The following is an 8,765-nucleotide window of genomic DNA, read 5'->3' on the forward strand; positions in this document are numbered from 1 at the left end:
TGGATTATCGCAGGAGATAGTGAGAAGAGCAAATCCTTACGGAGACCCTGATGGGCGTACGGGACTCGCAATAGTGACTGCAGCCAAGCAAAGCTTTTCTGGTGCCATTGCATTTGTTCATTAGAAAATCATTGGAAGAAGAAAACCGATAACCCAGGGTTTTGCAAACAACAAGGCAGTCTCCTTATTTTCTTTGTACAACAGGAAGGCAGACACCAAACATTGATGATATGGGGAGCACTGAAGAGAGGTGAAAGAAAAAATTTCCTGTAATGAGTACAGGATACATACAACTGTAAGAATGAGAAATAAACCCAAATGTTATTCAGAAGTCAGGGGAAAATTCTGAAAAGTTTAATTCCCCTTCTGGTCTAGCAGCAGAAGAATTAAAAACGGGAATATTGGGGACAGGCGGAGACATGAGCCAGCTGGGCAGAGAGTGGACTAACGAACTACGTGTCATTAACAGTCAGCTGTTGGTCCCTTCTTTTTCATAACATGCTAAAAAAAACGTGGATATTTTTGCAGGGCACAAAAATTAATAACGTTAGAAATCCAGAGTGAAGCACGCATCAGAAACATCTGCGACCAAGGTGCACAGTGCTTTTTCACTTAAGACAGAAGAATACCTTTGGCTTTAGGCATGATAGTCACTGAAATAATCACCGGGGGAAGACATAAAATCATGCTGCAAGGTGACATATTAGAAGAAGCACAGGTTATCAGAGGAGGATGAGGACAAGCTTGTACAGGTTATTTTCTGCTCTCCTTTGTGCCTGTGCTGCCCTCCTCTTCCTTGGAAAAAGCAGGTGCCTTTCTACATTTTTTTCCTGGCACATTTGTCATTCACATGCAACATATAATTTGTTTTTCTTCAGCCTTCCTGATAGCATCATCTTCCCAGGCCTCTTTCCCAGCAGTGAGCAACAATCAATGTTGATCCCCTCCTGCTATTTGTAAATCTCTACCTGAGAATATCTCAAATTACCATGATAATTTACTATTCTCAATTAAAATTATGGTATATTGAGACTGAGAGAGAAACAAAATGCTGCAGTAGCCCATCAGGGTACCAAAAAACAACCCCAAATGCAGATTTATGTGTGCAAGTGAATAGCTCATATGTTAACAACAGTTTTCACACTGTTCTAAAGATGTTTGGGGGAGTATTTGCCTAAATGTGACGTTATAAAATATCATATCCTTCTGTAAAGATGACTTATAAGTTTACATAAAGTGTGTGGCAGAAGTCATTAATATGACATAAAAAGTTCTTTGGAAGAAATCAATATTTTTAAAGCACAATTTTAAAATTATGTACTTCTGAGGAGCGTATCACAGCCCTCCACATACAAGCACAACAAGAGGTTGTAAAACCTCATATTAATTTTCCAGTTCATAGACCTAAAAAGCCTGATGTGAGCTCCTGATCAGGAAAGGTGAGCCTTCCCAGTTTACCTTGGCTTACCATCAACAGCATCATTAACTGAAGCAATACAGGGGCTAATTTATTTATATCAAGCCTCATCCACCCAACGCATCGCTTCTAGCGTCCCAGCCCGTCGTCCTCATTTCAGGTGCGTGGAGGAAGCGGTTGAGGAGACCTCACCACGGCGCTGTCTGGTGGTGATGGACGTGTGAGGGACGTGCGTCGAGGGCAGCGATGCCGTGCAGCAGATACGGGCACTGGCAGCGATGTGAGTGCAAATATTCTGCATCCTTTCATAAAAGAAGAAGGTAACGTGCCAGCAGTGGCTGTACTTTTGCAGGGCCATAATGGCTGCACCACAAGCTTGGACAGTCATCTCTTGGAGGAAAAAAAATAATAATAATTTCCCACTGTCCATCCATTTTCTCACAGAAGTGATGAATATGGTGTAAGTGCAAGCTCCCATAGAAAATCTGAACCCAAAGTGGATTAAGTACCAGTGCCAAGCCGAATACCAGCACAAGTATTCAGGTTTGCTAGGAAAATAATAGCAGTGCAGAGTGCTGCTCGCAATCATTTATGTTTCCAAAGCAAATTGGGGGAAAAAAAACAAAAGAAAAAAAAAACCACCTGAACTTCAAAGCCTGCACACTGCCTGGACTTGGAGGAGTACAGCATGTGTGACCATGTGAGCCCTGCTGGGTGACCGTCCCAGCCAGGGGTTTTGCCTTGGTCTGTCCCTCCCTCATCACACCACATTCCTGGTCCTTCCCTGCACAGGTACTGGGCTCTTGTAAAACCCAGACTTTTCTGCTCCTTTCTTGTAGGTACTGTGAGAGAAATAATCCACAATTATTTTAAGATATTCACTTATCCTTCAGGCATGAAAGTGTTTCAAAAGCAAGAGCTGCCTCTATGTTATTGAATTGCTGCTTGTTGTCTTAAATTAAAGCCGTACAACGTGACACAATATCCAATTACAATACTTATTCGTTTCATTATGATCATGTGTTGCTGGCTCAGCTCTTGAAGAAAAATGTCTTTTTTAATATATTTTTTGTGGCTAAGCTTGTAGTTCTAACAAGACATGCGTGTCTCCAAATATTGATTAACAAGGCTACAGCTTTTGGGGTGGTTGTCCCTGTGTTTTTATAACACATTACAATAATGATGGCATTCCCATTTGGGAAAGAGGGAAACTGCCAGGACATTAAAATAAAATAAAATAAAATAAAATAAAATAAAATAAAATAAAATAAAATAAAATAAAATAAAATAAAATAAAATAAAATAAAATAAAATAAAATAAAATAAAATAAAATAAAATAAAATAAAATAAAATAAAATATCAAGGACTAAATTACCCCAGCAATGGACTTCTTCGGGATGCAATAGGCGAGCTCCCATACTCTTTTACAGTTCGTGGTGTCTCTATAAGCTAAACATTCCCCAGGACGACGTTCTGCTGTGGATTCGGGGTTGGTTTTACTGCACGGCTGAAGCAGCTCTCGGTACTTGCTCTCTACCCCCCCTGCCCTGTGGCTTTCTGCTCCCACAGAGATGAGCACGCCGCAGCTCCCAGGGGACCACAGTTCACGATGTGGCAGATTAAAATTAATGGCTCTCTTCATTACGTGGGTGGGGATGAGGAGGAGGGCTGGGTTGCTTTTCGGTGTGTCAGCGTAATTCACTCCAGCAGCTCAGCATTTTCAAAACCGATGCTAGGGCAGACCTCTACAAGCATTTACGTGCCAGATTTGTACAGACCTCACACCTCTAAAGCAATGACCCTCGAGAATTACGGAGGCTATATCCTAGCAACTCTCATCAGGGCACAGGCTCAAGACCCTGCTTTGCTTTTAAAAATTTGAGTCCATAGGTCAGTAATAAAAAGCCGTTACAAGCGATGACTGCTTGATGAGCATCAAGAGAAGTTTATGGGCTCTGCCCAGCCCCTTGTGGCCATGCCCTGACAGAAGAGCACTGTCACCGTACCATTAGCAGTATTTAAGACCCAGCGGCACCCTTCCACCAAAACCACGGCACTCCTGGGGCAGAGCTCTGTGCTGCCCAAAGCGTGGCCATCGCTCCTCGGCACGCTGTGAGCCAAGAACGAGACTGACCCTGGAGAAGGGCTGTGGATATTTTCACGTTCATTAAATCATCTTTCTGGGCTCTGCAGCCACGATGGGCCAAGAGCGGCTGGATCTTCCCACTCGCCCGGCTTCTGTTCTCTCCTGTCTCACAACTCGTCGGACCCTGCAGCAAGCAGGTCACCTGTCCAAAGCCCAGACAGACCCGGAACGGCTTCTGGCAGTGGGCAGAGGCTGATATACTTAGCCTGGCACGTGTGTGATCCATAAAACATCTAATGTTGTTTGAAGCAGCAATAAAAACACTTAGCTCTGACAGAGCATATGTATTTTTGAAAATTTTAAATATCCTGGAAATATGTGCCTCTCACAAATAATGAGCTTTACGTTACAACTACAGAAAGTCAGTTAAAAGCTGAAGTACCTAAAAGAGACAAGAAAAAATAAAATTCTTATCCTCTTCTAATGAACTATATGGGAGTGAATCTTTGTAGACAACCACTTTTCTTAAATGTAATGATACTCCTTAGTCAAGATCTCTGCAAGACCGAGGTAAATGGTTTTCATGTTTCCACTTTCTTAAAACGAACCTGAATAATACTTTACCTTTAGAATAAGTAACATCCGTTTTCAGAAGATTGCCTAATTTCTGAGCTGGTTTGACCAATTACAGTGACACGTCTGTCCGGTTGTGTCAGCCAATGTAGTCTTGACATTAATGGAAGTCACCAGCATTGGTGAATCTGACGGGTCGCGGAACAAGACGCACAGTCAGAAGAAATGTCTTTGGCACAGATGTACCGAGGAAGATAAGCAAAACACAGAGGAGGTCGACTACACCCTGCACAGGCACTGACAGTCCCACGGCAGCAATGTCTGAGCTTTCCCATCATTTACAACGGAGCATTTTAAACCTTCTCATTGCCACAGGTGACGGACCATGCAAATTGCCCTTGCAGAGAAACGCCGTGCTTGCTGCTGTCTGTACTGACAGGAGGGAAACCTTGCGGATGGCTCGGAACAGTCGATCAGGTTTGCTGATGTATTAAAGCTGCCCAATTTTTTAACTGTAGGCGCTGAGCGTTGCATACAGAAACAACAGTTATCTACAGCTGTGCCCACTGGTGACCCAACAGCCCACTACTTGCCTACGTAAGGAATGGTGGCTCTGAAAACACCGTAACCACATGCAAAGCGTATCACAATAACATCCATTATCCATGTGTTCGGCATCTCAACGTGCTCTTCATTAACCCCTCGCCGAGTACTTTTATAGGATCCTTACAACTCCCAACTTGTTCTTTTGAAACTCCACCAGGCTAAGAAGATAAGAAAATCCCTTGACAACATCTGCTTGCTAGAAATTAGCCCAGCCTGAAGAAAATTCCCAAACGTTTCTGCTAAAAAATGAAGCTTTTGCAGAAGGCAGACCAAGAATACCTGGGATAACCAGCAGCTGCCTCAAGAGCAAAGCTCATTGTGTTTAAACATGCATGTCCACTGAGAGTCCTGCAAGCATCATCTGGGATAAATCAGGTCTGTGACAAGAATATTAAGACCAACCACGTATTTTGGGGATCTTGTTGTATCAAAAGCCCTGGAGAGGCTGAATTCATGTGCAGATAGCCTCACATATTTATTGCACAGTATGTGCAGTAGGACTGGGACAAATATTTGCACCGAATTCCATGTTTCCATGCTAGAGGAGAGATTCAAAGATAAACATGGGACTTCATTAACAGCACCTGACTCCTCTTGAGTGCGAATGGAGAAGCTAATTGCCTTTCTGCCTCCAAAATATCGACTTGATAATTTTGTTCTGACTGTGTTAAACAGTAATTGCCAGGCAACAAGGACAGGATTTTTAAATAAACACAACTGAAAAATCTCAGATCCCAAGAACTTCCACTGGAACTTCTGCTCCAGGGTAATTTGAGCAGTTTTGCAATCTCATATCAAAATACCTGTTACAGACAACATTCTGGAGGAAAAAAAAAAAGGGGGAAAAAAAAAGGTTAATAGCACAAGCATCATTCATTTTTCTGCCAAACATTTATTAACATTTTGGAGGCTGAGTGGGAGAACTAACCTGAGAAGAACACGTAATGACAGACTTCACACAAATAAGAGTTCAACCAAAATAGGTTTCAGTCACTGTAGAAGGTCACGGTCTTCAGAAAAGGCGGAATGTTTTCCTCTGTAGGGGAAAAAAGCTCTCAAAGATATCACAGGCTGGACAACCGAAGTAATTATTCACCTGGGAAACTTTAGGCTATTATCTCCAATCATAGCTTCAAGGATTGGATGCTGATAATTCACAGTCATGGAAATGAAATGCTCCAGTATGAGACGTGAGGGAGGGAGATAAATTACAGACTTCCCTGATAATGGAAAAATGAGCGGCATGTTGATCATATACTCTAAAATTACAAACTTGGTCAGCCTCACTGTAATGTAGAACACGTAACGCAGCATAGTAAATTACAGTACAGCTAAATTATGCTGTCAGATCCTTAGAGAAGGTAGGAGTGTTAAACTGAACGCTGCCCTTGTGCTCAGAAGACCTGACTTTTCTCCTGGCGCTGGCAACTCTGGCTGAGTTGTTTCTGTGCTTTGCTTTGCCTGTTGGGAAGGCAAAGCAGGCAAAAACACAACACAACACCGGTAACAACTGGGTTATCTCTTACACTTGTGCATGGCCAAGGTCAGAAGTTTTTGTGGTATGTCCTTGTAGAATCCAATATATACCCCTTACCGTGAAGTCACAAGCCTCAGACAGCTCCTCTCTGCACACGTGTAAATGCATGGCACACAAGTGCCCTCCCAGGCAGCCTTGGCCTTCTCCCTACCATCAGCTGGGACCTGCCACACACCCTCTGGTTCCTCAAAAAACAGCAACGTTTGGTAAAAGTGCTACATGATCATCAAAGATGCTCATACGGAGAACGCGCTCTATGAACAGTGCTGTCTAAGCAGGATTTACACGGGTGCTTCTGTGCACATCTGAATCATCAATAATAAATATGGAAAATACATACTGCCACGTGGACTCGGAGACCTCCCTGATGCAATTCTGTCAGCAGCAATGGTCACAGCAGATCTCATATCTTTTTAATTTTGTCCTACTTCATCTGAAACATCCCCTTTGCATTTTGCATAACTCCTCACGACCTGAGCTCAGAAGCAACGGCCAGAGAGCAGGGAAGCTGCAAACACAGTGCGGGACGGGAGGAGATGGGCACTGCTGGCAGCTGCACGTGGGCAGAGGAGACAGAAACAAGCAGAAGGGAGCCTGCCAGCAATCAGAGACTGCATGCAGCAGGGTTGAACCAGCCCATAACCAGTACAGACAGAAACTGGAAGATTAATTTAAAATAAAATGATCTTGTAAAGTGCAAAACACTGTACAGTGGTCTGAGAGGTGCAGCTGAAAAGGAGAGCAAAGCTCAGGAAGAGCAGACAGGAAGGAAATCTAAATAAAGTGGGATAAACAATGACCTGACTGCAAGCCATTAGGAGGCTCTTTGAAGTCTGCAGAAGACTCTAAAGTGCAGAAGAGTTGTGACGTAGGGAGCCTGGATTTAGTTTTACCTTTGCTGATAAAACCAAAATTAACGGCTCTTCCTCTCTTAAGAAATTACCTCCTACAAACACCTGATTGAAAGGGGTAAAGCAAAATACACCTCGGCCGCCAGGTACTGTGTGTAGTACGTACACAGTACAGCAAAAACGGGTCACATTTAAATTCACACCGCAGGACAATTGATTTTTTTTTTTTTTTTCCTAAGATTTACTTTTTCATCGATTTTTTCAGATATGCCCAGACACCATTTTGGTCACTTCATCAATAATATTAAAACAGAAAAGGGAAAGGGATGCAGGAAGGAAGGGCAATTGATTTATGTTATTTGAAAGCCTTCTACTCCGATATCTCCTCTGCTGTATGGCGGGCCAAAACCTCCCCTGGGACAAATCAAGCCTTTGAAAATACAGGAGCTATTCCGATTTTCATCTGCCTGATAACAGTCCTTTATATTTAATAACACAGACAAACCCACAGAGATCATACCAGTGCTAATCCCCGAAATACCCAACTCAACAACCGTTAATCAGTTCATTGATTCGCCCTCACGCTGTAAGACAAAGTCAGCCTGGCAGCCCATGGTGGGAGAAGCCTTTTAGTTAACCAGCTCTGACAAAGAACGGGGAGCCTCGTGGCGGTGTTGGCCAACCCTTGAGTCGTTACCACCTTAAAGCATTCCCTCTGGGAACTTTCAATTAGCCTCTCCTCAAAGATTTTATTTTCAGAGAAGTCCTTAAGAATTTAGAAACGACTACGAACGGGCTTGATTTTCTTTCTCTTTCTTTACTTTCTTTTCAGCTCTCCTATCACAGCGTGAATTTTTGCTCCTTGGGTTGTAAAAATCTTGCCCATGTCCTGGTGCTGCGAGCAGCCAAACCCACGGGAAGGTGCCCTTTTGTCCTCCCCTTGCCACTCAAGCTTCTTCCTCTCCTTTGCTATGGGGACGGAGGGAGGTTTCACCTTCCGCAATCCAACTCTGTCTTTTCCCCACAGGTGCTGGGCTCTGTTATTTTACCTCGGGCCTTTTCCTACATGACTTCTTAAGGCAACTGCAAAGCAATCTTGATGCTACGGCTGAGCTCCCTCCCTCAGAGCTCAGAGACCAGGTACTTCGTTTTCCTTCCAGATACGTGACCTCCTCCACGGATGCGGGATGACCAGTTGGAAAAATCAGATTTGACAAGTGTCAGGAGTGGCTCACGTCATAAACCCCATCTCCAGCCTTCCTCAGCTGCTCTTCTGCCACCAGCGTTTGAAAGATCAACTACTCCAGGTAATTCTCTGGAATTACCCGATATAGATGGGTTAACAAAAGTGGGTTGCATTTCTTTGGTCCTGGACTGGTCAGGGGCTGGCCCATGTCTCTGCACTGGTTGCATTAGAAGAATTAGCGATTTCATGGCTAGATCTGATATTTACAGGAATTTCTGGAGTGGGGTTAGGTTTGGCATTAGGGTAGGGACTCAGGAGCTAGGTGGGCTCTGTGGTTGGATGTGTACTGAGTTAGAGTTAACTCAGTTATCATTTAAACCTACAGTCACATTTCTGTCCCCCAAGCTTCTAAACAAAGACATATTCACAATCTGGAGAAAAAAAATAACAAAAAAAAATACACGAATGTACAACCTGGTCATACTGGGCCAGATCACACCTCCCTGGA

General features: G+C 43.5%; 1 long non-coding RNA gene across 2 annotated transcripts in view; it reads right to left on the reverse strand.

Moving 5' to 3' along the window:
• The window catches only part of LOC106032762 (uncharacterized), a 61,725-nt gene extending 56,053 nt beyond the window's left edge, over nt 1–5,672 (reverse strand). For both annotated transcript variants that reach the window (XR_010824815.1, XR_010824816.1), the window contains exon 1: nt 5,612–5,672. This is a non-coding gene — a long non-coding RNA (uncharacterized lncRNA). The remainder of the gene's footprint in view (nt 1–5,611) is intronic.
• Nucleotides 5,673–8,765: the final 3,093 nt, after the last annotated feature.

This window comes from Anser cygnoides, chromosome 14 (assembly GCF_040182565.1).
Source record: "Anser cygnoides isolate HZ-2024a breed goose chromosome 14, Taihu_goose_T2T_genome, whole genome shotgun sequence".
Classification (NCBI taxonomy): domain Eukaryota; kingdom Metazoa; phylum Chordata; class Aves; order Anseriformes; family Anatidae; genus Anser; species Anser cygnoides.